Consider the following 18,128-nt stretch of genomic DNA (forward strand, 5'->3'; position numbering starts at 1 on the left):
CTTAAACCACTGCTGTGGTAATTGTATCAATTGGTCAGCGATGTTTCGTGCTGATGGAACCAGCGTCACGTCCACTGTCAGCCTGTACTCTTTCACGAGCTCCTTTAGAGCGCTAAGTCGCCTCCTAATAAGCATCTCGCTTGCTTTGGTGCGTACTCGCCCCTTTCCAGTTAGCGTGTCAGAGACCCAATGGTATACGCAGACAGAATCTGTCTATGTGTAGCACCTTGCTCTGCCACTGAAGAGCCAAATTGATGCCTTTGAATATGGCGTCCAGTTCGGCTAAGTTATGTTGAGAGTCATCTTCAGGTCGCAGCCAACATGCATCTTCCAACACAGTTTCACGCATCTCCAAGGCTGCACCAATTGCTAGGGAGCTAGCATCAACCCATACATTCAGCTCTTTGCCGTCTACACACCAATTTCCCCGGCCCGGATCGTTCTGCTGCACAGATTCTAAGGTTTCAAACATCATACGATGCAGTACGGCGTCCTTTGCTTCATCATCCCAACCCTTCGTTATCGAACACTCTCCTTCCGAGTATTCCACAAGCCACACAAAGCAACCACACACCGGAAAGTGCCCGACAAGTCGACCACACAGGGAAAACATTGTTCGTTGCGTAACAATGCTGGGAGCCTCTAGAATTGCATTTCCTCGCTTCCACCGCAGTTCATTGCATTCCACCCTAACCGCCAATCCCAGCACCCGTGCACCGTCCTTCAACCGCTCCGGGTTCTTGCACTCCAACCCGAACTGTGCTAGGTGTTCTCTTACATGGGTCGCGGTCACCACGTCTTCATTGACAAAAACGTCATCAATGTAAGCAGATGCTGCGCGGCTTACAACTTCTTCCTGAGATAGTACTTCGCTGACAATTGCTCTCATTATCAGGGGAGTCACATTCAAACCGAACTCCAGACGGGTCAGACAGTATTTTTTCCCGTCGATTTCCACAATCTGGTATGGCCACAGTGTCTCATGGACCCGGACTTGTAGGTATGCTCTCCTGAGGTCCAGTAGAGATACGTTAGCACCTTTTTGTCTCCATTCGCACAGCTTAGCTGCACGAACATCTGCGTTGGCTGTAAATGCGTCTGCGTAATGATTTAGCTCTTGGTAGTTCATCACTGGGCGCACTTTGGTTTTGTTCTGCTGTATCACAGCCATCAGGGGAATTAGGTCTTTAGGGAGTCCCAATTTATCCTCTGGGTATGGCACGAGCCAACTATTATCTATCCAGGTGCGGAGCTCCTGCATGTATTCTTCATAGATTTCTGCCGGCACTGGGTATTCTGACACTCGATTTTGTAGCCTTTCAGGGGTGGTGGTCCTCAGACCACTTCCACGATGCGGTCCACATTCGGTTTTGATGGTCAAAGGTGGCAGTGAAATCCGGTTCATTAATAGAAATGGCTGCGTATTTAATATTTTTCCTGTTGCCCAGCCGCACTGGTCCTGTAGGCTCGACAATGACACCTCCCAGAACTTTTATGGCGTCGATTCCTAGAAGTAAGTACAAACTCCAGCGGTTTGCCATGCACCACCAACACATCGATTCTGTCTGGCAGACACACCTTCATCAGTGGATACAAAGACCGCTCCAACACCGCAGCACGCGTGGGATATTCCACCAATCATTTTAACACTCACATTCGTTTTTCTCCAAAAATGGCACCGGTCTGCATGTAAAATCGTCCTAGAGCATCCAGTATCAATAAGCGCAAAACATTGTGTCCCGTCAACATAAATGCTTATCACCGAGAGCATTGTGTTCGCATCTTGGTGGGGAAGGAGACTGGCGCTTATGCATCCTCCCCTTGCTCATTTCCCGAGCAGTTCCGAGCCCAGTGTCCAATCTCACCGCACCGGTAACACCGTGTTCCGCATTTTCGACAGTCCCTTGCAATATGGCCTTTAACATTGCATTTGAAACAGGTCACACTAACAGGAATATTCTGAGCCCTGTTGTTAGGTGAGCGTGTGGCCGCAACCACGTCCTAATTTTGTTCCCCAGTCGTCATCAAAATTCTTGCTCTCGACATTAGCTCCCCCATGGTCAGGGCTTCGATGTTCGGCACCTGTTGAAGAGCAACTGAGATGGCGTCAGGGAACCCAGTGACGAAAGTCAATTTTGTGAGTCTCTCTAAGCCATCTCCTGTGAATCCGGCCAATCCAACCAACTGCCTGATTTTGTTGGCGTAAACATCCACACGTTCGCCAGCCCATCTAACCATAATTATTTTTCTGTATGCTGCAAATGTGTCGTCGGTAAATGCCTCCTTTAATCGGGCCTCAATCTGGTCTATCTTCTTTTGATTTTCCTCCTCCATTTCCATGTAGAGGGCCAGTGCATCACCTTCCAGATATAAAGGTAGCAGACTTGCTACATCATCCACCTGCTGAAGTTATGCGACAAGTCTCACTTTTTTTAGCCACGCTACATCTCCCTCGCCAGAGAACGGCTTGATAATATCACTGCTTATCTGCACCTTCGCCATAGTCGGGCCGAAATAGCTTGAAGAAAAATGTAGTAGGCAAAAAAAAAAAAGATCAGGAACACAGATAGGAAATAGTATCGCCCATCTCTAGAAGAGAGGGATTTCTTGGCTGTAATAGCCGTAGAGAAAAAAGCAGAAAAAAACAAATTAAAAAAAACTCGCTTCTCGCAGACACGTGGTTCGTCACAAAGAACAATCCAATCACCAGAACCACCTACATACAATCTGCCGGACACCTCTCACTGCTCTCCAGCATCCTGCCTTTATAGCAGCCGGGAATTATCTATTTGCATAATCGCGCGAGACTAGACACGATTCCACGAGAATTGAATGGGGTCAACGCTAATAAAAACCGATGGATGCCGTCTTCGAACTCTCTCTTCCGCTCAGCCTGAAACACGACAGATGTATTTGAGGTAAGCTCTCTATTTCCCCTCATTTCGGTTATTGCTAATTCTGCTACAATGAGCCATTGAAAATTCCTTTACGCCATCCCCAGTCAAAGGCAGGAAGGAGGGAGGGAGGAGCATACGTTCTTTGGTGCGGCTGGCTGGAAAACTATAGCTTTCAGCTGCTTATTTCCTTTTTAAGAGAGTTTCGCATTGGCCTATTAATTTGACAAAAGATTGTTACTGGGGAGGGGGGGGGGTTAAAAATGATTTTCATTGGTTGAACATATTCCTGTGAAAACTAACTTGCTTTAGGAAATGAGGAGGAGAACGAATCCAAATAAAGTTTTAAAATATTGTTTTTTGTTGTTGTTGTTTTCTGAAAACAACAGCCAAGTTTGTTTGCATATTTTAAAACTGGTAAACATTAATCAGAAGTGACTTTTCCAAGGCATTCATATATATTAGATCAGATAATGAAGTATGTCAAAGGGAGGACGGAACTTGATTTTAACCAGTTAGTTTTATTGGGTTTGTATTACTGTACTCATAGATTCGAAAAAAGTTGTCACAAAACAAATATATAACAAATGTTATCAAAGGACCGCCAAAACTGGGGGGGGGGCAGGTAAGTACTTTTTGACGGACCGTCTTTTTAAAAATCTACCAAAAATCAGATAATTATCCGATCAATACGAAATTTTCAGCGATTATTAAGAGAAGAATGAACTTTATAACAGTGTACTTATTTTTCATAAACGATATTTATATATATATTTTTTTTTTTGCTTCCAAAACACCCCCCTTGTTTTGAGGGGGTACAAATATGCTTAAAATAATCATCTGAAACTGAACACAACATATTGTGTTGTTGTAAGGGACAGAATTATAGATAAAAAAAAAAAATTGTTTGCATACCTTATTTTGACGTCTGAATATCAGAACTTCGATTGTGTTTAATTATCACGCTTTTGAGTTTTGAAGTGTGAAATTTGGTGAAATATGTTAAGTAAAATAATTAATTTAAGTTAAGCAAAAAAAAAAATAAATTTTAATATTTATACGAAAAAAGCCATTTTAAAATCTTTGATAAATAAATTAACAATTTTTTTTAGCGAGCCGAATAATGCATGACCATTATTAAACAGGGCATGCTTTGAAGAATTGATACAAAAAAAAAAAAAATTCGATAAATATTGTGCCCTTTGAGTTAAAAAAAAAAAATAGCTTCTTTTTTTCGATCCCGTTTGAAAACATTTGCCGCCTTTCGACTACGGTGGACCAAACGCGCTGAAATAATTTTGTTTTATTCTGCTTTAAATTTTTTTTTGGGGAGCCTGGCCTCCACACACACATTAAAAACCAAACTCATACAAATGGTCACCCATCCGGTACTGGCCAGCCTCAGCGTTAATAATACATTGAAATTTTCGTCATTGAAAAATAAGTTTTTTTTTTGCTTGTTTGGTCTTCCATAGTTTGCTTTTTATCAACTACAAACGTAAACATTGTCGATCTTAGATCTACGCGAAGTAACTGGTTGTCTATATGAATAAGTGGAATTATTTGAAATCCAGGTACTTATATTATAATATTTTTGCATATTCTCATAGAAAATCATCCTAAATCTTAGTTAGACAACAAATAAATAAATTATTTCAAAAACCTTTTTTTAAAAATATTTATGTACGTTTTTTGTGCAAGACAAAAAATGTCAATTGTTAACTTTTTGGGAAAATTAAACATTTAAAATTTGATTAAAAATAGTAGAAAAAGTTTTACATTATTCTGCTTTCTATATGATAAAATTCAGGGTTTTATCTTTCTGGAAAAAAAAGTTACTCAGAAATAATGGATTTTAATAAATGTAATTTCGTTTTAAATAAACAACAACTTGATTTTTCGGCCATTTTTGGCGGTGCCTATTTCTATCTAAATGGATATGTTTTTATTTAATGTAACATGTTTATTCAGCTCGAAAAACATACAGTGATTACCGATGTATTGGAAAATTAAAAATGGCGTTCGACTCTGTCTTTGACACGGTAAGTTTGGGAAAAGGAGTTAAAAATAAAAAATAAACAAAATACTGTTAAAAACCCATCGAATATATGTCAGCCTATGTCACGGTAACATATATTGAGCGAGTTTCTAATAGTATTTTGTCTAGTTTTTTATTTATAACTCCTTTTTCCAAACTTACTGTGTTAAAGAGAGACTTGGGCGCCATTTTAAATTTTCCAATACATCGGTAAACACTGTATGTTTTTCGAGATGAATAAACATGTTAAATTAAATAAAAACATATCCAGTTAGGTTGAAAAGTAATTTACCTTGCCTTGGATAACATTTATTTGTTATATATTTGTTTTTTGACAACTTTTTCGAATCTATGTGTACAAACCCGTTTTGTTCTATCTTATTGCATTTTTTATTTTAAAAATTAATACTAAATAAATAAATAAATAATAATAATAATAATAAAACGGTTCAAGTAACGCAGAGGCGAAAAGCACAGACACATGAGTGGTGAACATAGCTTTATTTTCGAAATAAACAACAGAACAAAACTAAATTATTATGAAACGCGACATCGTATTCCTCAAAACCCTATTGAAATAATTACGCGTTTTTTGGCGCACACAAATGATTATTTTAAAAGCTTATCATAATTTCTAAGTCTGGGCGACAATAACAATACAAACGCCAATTAAAATAATATTCGAGTAATTAAAAACAAAGTATTTACTTACACAAACTGATGACAATCTAAAATTACGAAGGTCAAAATCATCGAGTTGGCTTTATCTGCTATCAAGTGGAATGGCTGTCGTAAAATATGAAAGTTGTAAATTCTTCAGTTTATATTAATAATTGAATATGAATATAAAAACATGTTCAGATACGATGGGCTAAAATAAAATTATTACTTTATACCGAAAAATTAAATATGTATTTTTTTTCTTTTCAAACAGAATATAAAATAAATATTTACGACAAAACGTCGGTTACGTTTGAGTTGTGGGACGAAACCGGGTTGAGGAGACCATATTCATGTAATTACTTACTTTCACCAGGTGAGATTTGATTGGAGCCCATATTTCTATTTCAAATTGTTTACCTGCCCCCCCCCCCCAACACACACACATTTAAAGGCAAAGTTAGACATGGGGTCAGCATTTGGGGTTATTGGAGAGAATTGAGCAAAACTATTAATTTTCACACACGCAAAAAAAAAAAAAAAAAAAAACTGGCAAAGTGATGAACAATATAGAATAAACTCATTCCTTATTGGCGCGGATATGATATCTGGATAAAGGTGCTTTCATATAAATCTTTGGTGTTTGTCCAAAATTCCTCCCATATTAAAGAAACAAAAATAAAGAAAAATTGGTATTTTTTTAGATTAGGTCCACCTCCACAAGTTTCTTTTAAATGGCACCTTTTATAGGTTTTCGACTATGCTGAATACGAAAATCGCATTGAAATTCTGCAGAAATAATTAGTTATCGACATATAAAAAGATGTATTATGCATTGTATTCTTTGGCGGCCATCTTTTTTACGCGCGTGCAGTACCAGTCATAGATGAGTAGATTTGTTTATGGCACGCGCGTAAAAAAAGATGGCCGCCATAGAATACAATGCATAATACATCTTTTTATATCTCGATAACTACTTATTTCTGCAAAATTTCAGTGCGATTTTCGTATTCAGCATAGTCGAAAACCACTAAAAGTCGTCATTTACAAGAAAATTGTGGAGGTGGACCTAATCTGAAAATTTACGGAAAAATTTATATGATGTTTGAAACCGTGACGGAGAGAAAATATCATACACCAAAAATAACGTAAATTGATCAAATAATTTTATTTTTTATAAAGAAAATTATTTTTTTAAGCGAATTCGAGTTTTTTTCCAATGTCCCTCCCTCCCTCAAATTAAGAATATCTTTTTTTAAAATCTCACAAGTTTGAAGTATTGGGTGCTATATCCCTTATTCCTTCAGATTGTTTTCAACATGGTGTCGCGAGATCAATCGAACTACAAGTGACAAAAGTGCAGGTACAAACAAACTGCCTATGCAACAACGTTTCTGAATTTTTGACATGGGAATTGCTTATTCGTATTAGGTTGGTGCAAAAATAATGTCGTTTTTTTACGTTCTACTTCAAAAGATCATGACTCGTTTCATAATAAAGTTTATTAATAGAAATAAAAACCATTAAAATCGACACATTTTTGCCAACGAGTCACAAGTTTATTTACCTCATTAGCATAGAAATCTGGAGTTCTGGAAGCGATGAAGTCATTGAAGGCCGATTTAGCATCATTTCGGTTTTGAAGCATTTTCCATGCAGGAAGTTGTTGAGATGCTTGAAAAAGTGATAATCAGTGGGTGAAAGGTCCGATGAATATGGAGGATGAGGCAGAGTCTCGTAGTCTAATTCGTTCAGCTTCTGCAGGGTCATTTGAGCAACATGCAAGCAAGCGTTGTCATGGAGAAGAATTGGTCCCTTCATATTAACCAATCTTGACAGAATTTTGAGGTCATCACCAAAACCGTTTTTTGGGGTAACAAATTGAAAGAGAAAAAAAAAAGAAAGAAAAAATAAACATGTAAAGCAAATTTTTCAGAAATGGGAAACTAAAGAAATGAGCAAATGAAGTACAGACCCGAAATGTGATTAAAAGGATCCGAATTTTATAAAAATAAAATAAAATGTTATTGTTGCTTTTATTTTCTAAAGCTAAGGTTTTAAAAAACCCTTAAGGTAACGTATAACATCAAAAACAAATACAAGAAAACAACAATTCTTACTTGAAAGAAAGACTGAAAGGAAAAGAACATAAAAAAAATAAAATATTTCTTTTAAGTCTTTAACTTTAGTCTTTCAACAAAAACGATTCTTTTTCTTTTCAGGAAAGAAAACATGCAAGGCTGAGTTGCACAAAGTTCTTTTAAAGTTTTTTCCATTCTTCTCCTCTGTCCTCCCCGCCCCAAACAAACGAAACCTTTAAAAGGTGTTTTTTAAAGTATAGCTCTCTCTCTCCAAAGTATGGAGTGTCCTTTTCTCAGAAAAGGGTTGTCTTCTTATTTTTCTTTCTTCTTCTGTTTCCTCCTCTCTCTTCTTTGAAGTATAGAGTGTCTGAAATAAAATTCCTTTTCTCAGAAAAGGTTGTCAGCTTCCTTCTTCTTCTTCTTCTTCTTCTTCTTCTTCTTCAGAAATAATATTCCTTTTCTCTGAAAAGGTTTGTCTGGTTATTTCTTCATCCGTTCAAAAGGGGATGAAGAAAATAAATCAATGTTGATGAGTCTCTCGTTCAACAGCTTGAAATAAAAATGGTGACAGGCTCTGCCACACTTTTTCTTTGAATGGTGTATTTCAGAACACCAATTTCAAACCACTCCAATAAAGGCTCTCTACCCTTATTTAAGTGGTTGAATGAATTTACATCGTACAACACGACAGAATCCTGAAAAATGAGAGTCTTTCTCTCAATAAATCTTTTCTGGAACTGATTTGAAAAAATCGTAAAAAGGGATTTCTGGGACTGTTTTCAGAATAGTCAATCACTAACAAGCACACACTTCAACCATCTGTGAGTGAAAGAGATAGAAAGAGAGAGAAGGTGAGAGAAAGAAAGAAAGAGAGAGGGAAATGTCCGCGAGGACTTAAGTGATAAAAAAGGAAGAGAGAGAGAAAGAGTGACACACACACACGCACACACATTCACCAAGCTGAAAAGCCTGTCAGGTCAAACAACTGCTAGACAAAGGGGTCAAGATGAGCAGGGAAGAGGGTAACATGAATGCTACAGGCTAACCAAAACGGCAGAACCCTACCCTCACCCCCAGTTCTCTTTGCACTGCTGAAAGCGATGTTTGATAATCTCGGGCACATACGTTAGAGCTTCTGGTGCATTTCATCAATTTGTCGGCAGTATTTCTCCGCAGTAATCGTTTCGCCTGGATTCAAGAAGCTGTGATGGATGAGACCAGCCGTAGACCACCAAACAGTCACCATAAACTTTTTTGGTACAATTTCGGTTTTGGGAAATGTTGTGGAGCTTCTCCGGCATCTAACCATTGTGCCGAACGTCGCCGATTGTCGTAGAGGATCCACTTCTCATCACACATCACAATCCACTTGAGAAATTGGTCGTTTTTGTTGCGTAGAAGGAGCGTAGAAGACACCTCAAAATGACGATTTTTTTTTATTATTGTTCAATTCATGCGGCACCCATTTATCCAAAGTTTTAGACTTCCCGATTTGCTTTAAATGGCAAACGACTGTTGAGTCATCGACCTCGAGTTCAACAGCAACTTCTCGTGTAGTCTTGAAAGGATCGGCTTCAATTAATGTTTTCAAATGTTCATTATCAACTGCAGTCGGCTGGTTGCAACCGTCTTGATCTTCGAAGCTCTTGTCACTATTGAAAAATTTCTTGAACCACCGTTTTGTCACATGTTTGTTAGTGGTTCCTGGGCTAAATGCATCATTGATATCTTGGAAGCTTTTCAGCCTATTTTGAACTGGAACAAGAAAATCGTGTGGATTTGAATTTCGTCCATGCTGTCGAAAAGTCTGCAAGAAATGAATGAATAGATTGTGAACGGTAATGAATAACACAATTCGATAGAGCGAAAAACGCACTTCAAAATGATTGGTTAATTATTAATTCAAACGTCACATATAAAAGTAGCATATGTGAGAAAACGATATTGTTTTTGCATCAACTTAATACTAACAAGCAAAAGTAATCTACTAAAATATGTCTTGGAAAATCATTTGTAAAAGAGATATTCTCCTACAGGTTGAAAGTTCAGTTCTCAGTGTGGGCAAACGAAAAACACAATTGAAAATTACTTAGGACCCCTATCAAATTATGGCTGACAGAATGAGAGCATGCTACCCCCATGAAGTAAATAAAGGGTTCGATTCCAAATTACATCCAAATTCTCAAGTTCAACAGTAACATTCCCGAGTTTAACAAGATACACCTGTAGAAGGTGCGTGAGCCTTTTCTAGTCTCACACGAAAACATGCGTTCACATCTCCAGCTGTATTACCTGTCATATACATACGCGCACACAAGCATACACGCGCACGTCCACACACGTACATATATTCACGTTCGCGTATATACACTCACATTCATGTGTACACACACACACACTAACGTACACACATGTACTCATATACGCGCACACGTACGCACACATGGGCAACGCCACTTCCCCTTCAAAGGAAATCCACACATGCGCAAAAGACCACCAGAAACACCTATAAAAGCAAAAGCAATGAGCAGCTTCTTTTTTTTTCGGACCAGCTTCCGAAGTCAGTGGTCTACAGACCAGCCGCCACTGTTTCGGCAGGCGCGCCTCACCCCACTTGCTACCATATGGGGCAAAAAGCTAACAAGCAGTATGTACACTTCATACGCTTTCTCTCTCCATGAACTGGATTGACATTCTCACTCTTTCTCTCTCTCTATCTACAACTTGTGCCGGAGAACACCTCCGCGTAGCTGACTGCTAACATGGCGCACAGCTTAACCCTCCATCTTTATCTTTATCTACACGCTGGACTATCATTCCCATTTCCACTACATTACTCACTTCTCTTCCCACATGTGAACAAACAATAGTGACCCGAACGTGAGATGAACACACATTTCCATTTCTTTCTATACTACCAGTCCCGCAAACAAACGATGGTTACACCCGCGCAGAAATGAACATGTGTTATACCTAAAACATTCATTCTTCAACAGTAAATAAACGACACATTTATTCTATCCAGCAATTGAGTTTCTGTTTCCTTCATTCCATTCGTTTCATTATTTTTCTTTTGTAACGGGATTAGGATATATATATCCTAGTCCTCTACAAAGGTCTGAGGTTACATTAACCGAAACGTTGTGAAAATGACACTCAAGATGAGAACAGTTATTGATGAGAATAGAGATTGAAGCCTAGATGACAGTTTGCGAACTATTAGGTTAACGACTCTCTTTTGTACCCTGTCCAGGAGTGAGAGACTAGTAGTAGATGTACCAGCTCAAATGTGACAACAATACTTCACAACCAACCACTAACACCAAATATCACATACGCTAATCAACCACATGGAATAAACAGTAAAGAGCATGATCCACTTAATCAAAAACCCACTGACACTTTTCGTATGCAAACAAACGAGCTAAACTTCTCCCTCTAATAAATACACATCTAACAACTTAATAAGCTTATATTAACGAAATTCGAATTTTTTGTATTGAACTAGCAGGGACGCCCGGCATTACCTGGACATAAAATACACTTAAATATGATATTTTAATTCATGCAGATTTCATATTTATTATCAAAGAGTCAATTATTTCATATTATATTGTATAGTTATGATTTCAAAAGTTAAAAAAAAAAAATTGATTTGAATCCCATCAGCTAGAATCGAAACCAAAACCAAAACATAGCAAAACATTGTTTCATGATTGAAACTATGTTTATAAGTTAAGCAAAGATTGGAGTTTATTTATCTATATATGTATAAAAGTGAACGTGTCTGTGTATCTGTGTGTCTGTGTACATTTCCCTATTCAATAACTCTGTCAATTTTTAGTCTACAGACTCGAAATTTGATATACAGGTTACTGAGATTTGGGAAAATCGATGTGATCGGTTTTAGCTAGAAATTGGCGATTAAGGGGTCAAAGTTCAACGATTTGACCTTTGAGAACTCTACCAAACTCCTCCGACAATTTTGGGTCTACGCACTTGAAATTTTAGATATAGGTTCCTTGGACATGGATCTAATTTAATAACTTGATTTGAGCCCAAAACAATAAATTTTAAGGGGTGATAATAGGGGTCAAAGTTAAAAAAAATTGACCTCTGCGGTCTCTTCCAAATTACTCAGACAATTTCTGGTATAAATATTTGAAATTTTACATAAAGGGTATTTAGAGATAGGGCAAGCTTTTTCATCAGTTTGGGTCGAAAATTTTTAGTTACCAATATATAAATGTATGTATGTATGTCTGTTTGCATGTCTGCCTTAAACTTTCAATAGAGGCGACGGATTTTACCAAGATCAGTATCGTTTTAAAGTTCGATCTTTCATACGACAAATATCGAAAAATTGGCTAAAAACATTAATATCTTCCCCTTCAACTAGGCACTTTTCTGCAGGGGGGGGGTAACTTTTTTTGCCGATATTTTTTAAAGTTATCCTCTCCTTTAGATTGTCTAGCCTTAATTTTTTTAAATGTTGCTTCCGGTTTGGCGGTGGTCATAACAGCATAAACGTTAGGTTTTACCCCGTTCTTTTCCTCCTTTGCGGTACGAGTTCGAGCCTGCCTTCCTACTACCACTTTTTTCTTTTTGTTTTGCTCAACATACACATCCAAACACCCGGGCAACGCCGGGCGCCCATGCTAGTACTCAATATGGTTGGACTGCAGAAAGGGGTGTGAATTTTATTAAATACAAGCTGGACAACAATGTTTTTGATAGACAAGATGCTAGCAAGAGTGGTTGGACAGTCCACAGAGTTTTATAATTCTATAGATTTCAAGGCAAACCAATGGTCTATGCTTAATAGTCATGTTACAGTCATCCAAAAATTATAAAAAAATCAATAAGGCTAAAAAATATTATTAAAGAAACATTTTTAAACAAAAATTAGCAAAAATAAAATATTTGGTTAAAAAACATCAGAAAGTTCCAAAGGAAGATAAATAGCATATAATTATTGCCAATTGTTTTTAATAAACTGTGCGGTTTGCTTTGTTTTTTTTTTTTAGCGTAACAGGGTTACTTCCCTTGTTATCATGGCACATCTTCCCAAAGAAATATGGCCATGTTTTTTTTTTACGCTAAAGATCAAAAACTTGTTTTTTTTTTTAAATAATGCTGTAATATTTAAGTACTTCTGTTGTGCCAATTAAGTAGATGTCATTGGTTTTAGTTGAAACTGATACAAAAAGTCAGTAGATATCATTGATTTTTTTTTAAATCGATTTTTTGTTTTCCTAATTTCACTATTATAGTGTAGTTGCACAACTTTTTACGCACACAAAGTGAGCATGGTAGAATTTTCATTCGCATAGAAACTCTCATACTAACGCCACTTGCATCCTGTTGTGAAGCAGTTTGCTAGTGATAAGTAGGGCTATTACAAGTGAATATTCTTTTCATTATTTTGACTCTCGAGTATATATCAGTTAATATCTTATATGTTTTTAGATAGAGTGTGATAGACAGAGAGGACCTACCTCAGAGATAGGTGAGACTCTGTCTCGGCAGTAGGCTGAAAGACAGAAAAAGGAACACAGAGGCCCAAGATGGCGGCTGTTGTCTTTTAAAGCCTCCGGTCATGCGTAGATGTCGAGCAGTCTCGTGTGGTATATGCAAATTTGGTGTGCCCGAAACATTATAAAAGACAAGTCGCTGGGAGAAGTGAGAGAAGCGTTTAAGACATGCGAATAGAGAACGTCAACGTGTATCTCATGTTGTGAACAACAAACTCTACTCGACTCAACTTGTGACTAGCGAACCTCTGCTTGACATTTTAATGAAAAAGTTTTGGCGCTTTGCATTAGACAAAGACTTCTGATACATCTGATACACTTCTGATGTGGTTCTCGATTGATTAACTGTGTTTAACTGTCGGATATGTACTCGAGAATCAAAACAATGATAAGAATATTCTCTTGTCATAGCCCTAGTGATAAGACACAACCAAATATGAAGAAATAAAATGGATGAAAACGATTCTATGTAGATCTATATAAAATGCTCTATTAACAATTTACAACTGAGAGAATTATGAAAAGAAGAAGTTTTAATTATCTGTATTTAAGCAAATGTCAGGAGCACCTTCCATTAAATCGTCCTGTTCTGTTGTTGTCTAGGTATTCCAAGAGCAGATAATTTGGGAGAGATCAATTATGCTTACGAAATGTATTTTGTCACACATTTCTGTAAAAACTTCCTTCCTTGTTTTTAGAAGTGACAATGTAAACAAATTCTAACGAAGTGGAAAAAGAAAAAAGCGTAATAATTAGAGACATTTGCTTTTTAGTGTACCTTGAACTCAGTCGTCACAATATCTTTACGGTGCAAGACCTTCAGCATGTGGTGCAATGGGGTAAAAAATGGCTGATTAATTTTAATGCATCCAAAACCAAGCTTTTATCTTTTCACCATAAATACTCTGATCCTCACTTGGCCCCAATTAATATGAATGGCTCTCGTCTAAAATAAGCTCTTTGTTTGACAAACTTCTGGGCCTGACCTTTACTCCTGACCTGAAATTGAAGACTTACATCAAATCCATTGCCAAGGTTGCTGGAAAAATGGTTACATCATTTTACCGCTCCAGAAGGTATTGAACTTCTGATGCAATCGTCTACCTGTATAATATCCAGATACATCCTAAAATGGAATACTGTTGCCATATTTGGACAAGAGTTGCTTGGAGTATCCTATCCTACCTTGAAAAAATTCAAAACCAGCTTCAAAACATAGTAAGTGATCCCCTTTTTTTTCCCATGTAACCTCTTTCTCATAGAAGTGACATTGCGAGCCTGCCTCTGCTTTATCCTTATTTTCATGGCAAGCGTTCGGCTGAGCTTCAATCTATGGTCCCCCCCCTTGCCAAACTTTCATAAAAAAAACACCTGTCTACCTACAACCACTATCAACAGTTTCTCCCATTTTCTATCTGTGCCTAAATCTAAACGCAAATTCCATGAACAAAGCTTCTTTCATAGAACTGCATGCCTCTGGAACTCTGTTCTGATGGCCTACTTTTCCAGCTGGTCATCTTCAAGTCCAATGTAAACAAATTCCTGCTGAGCCCCTCCACCCCTAAATAATCCATTTCTACCCCATGTCCACCAATAACAATTAATGCACTGTTGTTTAAGTGGCTACCGGTACACTCATTAACTCTCATCCTCAAGTGGCTTTTGGACCTTGATAAGTGGTGACTTCTATGTTAAAAAAAAGGCTATTTTAACTAATGTGAAAAAAAGATAAGATACGGACACATGTTGACTACAGCTGGATCGCTATGAATCTGACTAGCTAGCCTCATGTATTCACTGTGCATGCTTATGTAAGGTAGATAACTCTTTGGGATTATGTCCCTTTAACTGTAAACATTACACTTACCACTTACCAAGGCCAAAAGCCACTCAAAGATAAGAGTTAATGAGATTGATGGATTGACGAATATTGTGAGAGGATTGAAAATGATGAATGAAAGGAACAAAATTTGATTACCTAATATGACAAGTGTTTGTTGATATTGGATTTGAAGACGATGATGGTGTAGCCTACAAGGAATCAATCCTGCAGTAATTTCGTGATACTATGGAAATCCCCCCGCCAAAAAAAAGTTTTAGGAAGTGGTTAACAAAAATAGGAAATAAGCTGATCAGCAGAACATAAATATAGGAAGTGAGATTAGTAAAAAGATAATGACAGAGAGGTTCACGAAGAACCACAAAGGCGATCATAAATAGGATTGTTAATCAAGGTATGGCAGTGACTGGAATAAAAAAAATGGGTTTAGACGTCAATATGTTTAGAGTTCGTTTACGGACAGTTTAGAGGTGGGAGTGAGTTTTACAACAGTTGACAACAGTTTACTGTTGAGGACAGTAGATGACAAAGCAGATTAGGAGATGCATTGATTGACTGACAAACATGGCCTTGACGGGCAACTAAGATGTGAACGTTAGCGGTTAGAAGCTTGATGGTGTCACATACATATCCAGAGTACAACTGATATCTGCAGAATGTGTCGAAGTCTTTTGTTTCTATATATTGTTTATGTATTGTTTATATATTGTTTATGTAATGTTTATTTATTGTTTATGTATTGTTTATCTAGTGTTTATGTAATGTTTATGTATTGTTTATGTAATGTTTATGTCTTGTTTATGCAATGTTTATGTATTGTTTATCTAGTGTTTATGTAATGTTTATGTATTGTTTATGTATTGTTTATGTAATGTCTATATATTGTTTATGTAATGTTTATGTATTGTCTATATATTGTTTATGTAATGTTTATGTCTTGTTTAGGTATTGTTTATGTATTGTTTATATATTGTGTATTTATTGTTTATGTATTTTTTATGTATTGTTTATATATTTTTTATGTATTTTTTATATATTGTTTATATATTGTTTATGTATTGTTTATGTATTGTTTATATAGTGTTTATATATTGTAATTCATTTATTAATTTATTTATTTATTGCGGACTTGTTATCCTCATCTTTTTTAGTTGTTGTTTCACGACATTTCGGCCAACTATTCCTCTGGCCTTCGTCAGGTGGTAACTGCGATGGGATAGCAACTCTGAAACTCCTAACTGCATCCACAGCAATTACTGCCTTCCGTAGTTGTTGTCATTTCACCAGATTTTGGCCAAGTAAGCCTCTGGCATGCTTTGGGTAGGATTGAAACCACTATCTTCAGACAATGCTCACCTGGATCTGTAGAGATTCCACGTCTCTATTTACTGCGCCACTCTCTTTTTTTTTATACTCGTAAACCAATGGGTATAGAGGTCAATATGTTTAGAGTTAGTTTACGGACAGTTTAGGAGTGGGAGTGAGTTTTGTGACAGTTGACAGTTTACAGACAGTCTTAAGTTGATCACAGTTTTCACATGGTAGCAGTTAATGACAGGTTGTGGTGTGGCTCAGACCAGACCAGGACAGTTTTGACAGACCCAAGATGGGTTGAATTTGGCCAGCTGATAGCGTTAGCCTCGACAGCCAAATAAGATGTAGATGTTAGTGTTTGGAGATTCACTTTCTACGATGGTGTCACACACACACACACACACACACACACACACACACACACACACACACACAACACACACACACACACACAAAGTACAACTGAATGGGTTGGAGTTGGTGTTTTCTTTTATTTCTCTTGAATTTTTTTAATTTTTTATACTTGTGAACCATTGCTGTCACATAATTTTTTATACTTGTGAACCATTGCTGTCACATAACACAGAATAAGAATTGTAGATAGAAATAAAAGAGAACTGTGCTACATAATTTTGGGTCAGCGATTGTTAAGCACATGATTTCACAATGTGTTCCACAGATTAGAAGTTCTTAAAAATAAGATCTGTTCATGAAAATTACGTTTGATGCTAGTCACATTGCGGAAGAATGGAAGCTTTGGCGCTTCTACACTATTGGGACAAAATTTCGGAAATTGTAATACTGAATTTCACATGAAAATAATGGCATCTACATATTCCTCATATTTTCAAGATGATTATATCAAAAATTACGAAAATTGATAAGATAGAAAAATTTTTATTAAAGAAAATAAAAAATAGAATTTGATGAAAATTATCATAAGACAAAGGAGAGTTCAAAAGGGAGGTTAATTTTCCATTTTGAATTAGGTGGCAGAAATGTTTCACCTGCTAACACAATTAAAGCTGTTTTGTTTAATAATTCAGTAATATTCAGGGATTTTCGATTGCATGGTTTGGAAGCTACCATTGTAACTTTACAATTGACAAAAAATCAGTGGAAAACATTGTTTTTTATCTGAAAACTCCATTTATCGACTACAAAATCTCATCGCAATTCTGTAGAAGCGACGAACCTTCTTTTCAATTGTGGTAGTAAAACGAGTCATCTTGATCACTTGTATCTTGAACTTTGACTATATTTTGCTTGCTGGGGACTTTTGTAACAGACGAAAATTGCAACAAACACAGTTGCAGGAGCAAATTCTTGCGGCTGAAAATTTTGAATCCACTTTCTTCCTGGCTTATCCAATCAGAAGGCAGCTCTCAGTCACGTGACCGAGTATATAAAACGTGCAACAAACTTCCCCTCTTTCTTCCCAGCTCTTGCTGACAGTACACTCCTCTGTTGGAGCGCGACCTCGCCTGCACCCTTTGGCTATCTCCAACACACGTATCCACTGAACATTTTTCTTTTTTTTTCTCATTAAATGGCCTGTCTAATTTACATCTCCACATCAAAAACTCTTTTTACGACTGCTATAGATACAAGCGCATATGAACACCATTCTTCTTCAACAAACCTGTCTAATACTTAATCTATGTCCCCACATAGAAACTCTTAATGACTAACCCGGTTCTCTCCTATATTATTACTAACAAAAATAACCAATAAAGTTGCTTTTAAATGTTAACATGAGATTTCCTT

The 18,128-nt window shown here is 36.9% G+C and overlaps 1 protein-coding gene across 1 annotated transcript in view; it reads right to left on the minus strand.

Moving 5' to 3' along the window:
• LOC145291231 (cobalamin trafficking protein CblD-like) overlaps positions 1–5,756 on the minus strand; it is a 65,193-nt gene extending 59,437 nt beyond the window's left edge. The window contains exon 1 of the mRNA XM_080136828.1: positions 5,645–5,756. The gene's annotated coding sequence lies outside the window, so the exon portion shown is untranslated. The remainder of the gene's footprint in view (positions 1–5,644) is intronic.
• Positions 5,757–18,128: the final 12,372 nt, after the last annotated feature.

The sequence above is a fragment of the Euprymna scolopes genome, chromosome 12 (assembly GCF_053919585.1).
Source record: "Euprymna scolopes isolate OS-2025 chromosome 12, ASM5391958v1, whole genome shotgun sequence".
Classification (NCBI taxonomy): domain Eukaryota; kingdom Metazoa; phylum Mollusca; class Cephalopoda; order Sepiida; family Sepiolidae; genus Euprymna; species Euprymna scolopes.